The 1,402-nt window shown below is 37.0% G+C and overlaps 1 protein-coding gene across 2 annotated transcripts in view; it reads right to left on the bottom strand.

Moving 5' to 3' along the window:
- The window catches only part of Sidt1 (SID1 transmembrane family member 1), a 103,224-nt gene that overhangs the window by 16,539 nt on the left and 85,283 nt on the right, over positions 1-1,402 (bottom strand). The gene's annotated exons all lie outside the window — the stretch shown is intronic.

Below are 1,402 nucleotides of genomic sequence, written 5' to 3'. Positions count from 1 at the left end.
AATGCCTTCAGGGCACTTTTGGCTGGCTGGAGGGTTGTGGGGATCGAACTAGAATAAGCTGAGGCTGACAGCTTTGTGGAAGCAGCCACTTAAAGAACAGAGCTAGAGCCAGGCCCCCACCTATAATATTTAAATGATGGAACTAAACAAAAAAACGGGATATAGATGAATGACCATTTTGTATCTGTGTATTCAAAATGGTTAGGATAGATATATAGCTATATTCTCTTAATTAAAGGAATGGAGGGATTTGTTCTAATAGTGTTTGTAAATAGGATATCATGTCTGCATCTTGTACAACAAATAACCACTAGGAAGGCAGTATAAAATGTGTTAATTATTAGAACTGTCCTACCAATTTGATTTGAAACTGTCTCATTGCTATTTATTTCTCAGTAAAATTATGGAAAAAAAAAAGAGTGAGGGCTGGGAATATAGCTCAGTGACACAGTGTTTACCTGGCAAATGCAAAGTCTGAGTTTGATTCCAGGTTCAAAAAGCAAACAAAAAAAGAATGAACCCTCGTATAAACTATGGTTTGAGTAATGAGGTATTGATGTCGATTTATTGATTGCAATTGATGTACCGTTCTGTTGCAGATGGGAAATTTTTGTACTGTTTACTCAATTTTGATCAACAGATGAACCTAAAACTGCTCCAAGGATGAATTAATGTAATATCAACAACAACAAGTAATCAAAGCAGTAAATGTTTTGAGTTCACTCCTGAGCCATACATAATTCTGAAAATACTTACAGAGGCTAATAGATTCTTTTAGTTTTCATCTGAGTAAAACCTTTCAGCCTCAGTTCCCTCAATATTTTAGTGCTTGTAGGCCTAAACTCTGGAGTACTAACATATATCACCTGCCTTTATGTAAAAGTCTTTCTGATTAGTAAAGATGAGCAAGTACTTGGTGGGTTCTTTTGTGCCAGGCCTGACTGTGTCACTGGACCTGAGTCCAGCATTGTGTGAAGGCTGAGGCAGTGAGACCAGAGGGGGTGGGCACTCTTCCAAGGTCACTGTCCAGCAAGCCAAGATGGGGCCGGGCTGGGGCCCTCAAATCTAGGCTCAAGTAGAAATGAACAATTTGCTAGCAACTGGATAGGGAAACCTTTAAAATATATTTCAACTACCAAGAAATAGTCACAGTTTAAAAAACCTTTTTCTCATTATAGAAATTAAATACTACAGAAATACATAATGTTTAAAGCATAAGTTACTAATAAAAGTGATTAGAGTGACTAACCACATGTTCCAGTTTGCTTGGGCCAGTCCCAGTTTATGCCTGCTGTTCTGATATAAATATTAATAGAATGCCCTTTCATGTTTAAAGGGCAATTTTGGATAAATCTTTATATGCACACTCTGTTTTGATTCTCTGCCATAGCATATATATATA

The sequence above is a fragment of the Octodon degus genome, unplaced genomic scaffold (genome assembly GCF_000260255.1).
Source record: "Octodon degus isolate 3935 unplaced genomic scaffold, OctDeg1.0 scaffold00053, whole genome shotgun sequence".
NCBI lineage: Eukaryota > Metazoa > Chordata > Mammalia > Rodentia > Octodontidae > Octodon > Octodon degus.
This window is presented reverse-complemented; position numbering and strand designations above follow the sequence as displayed.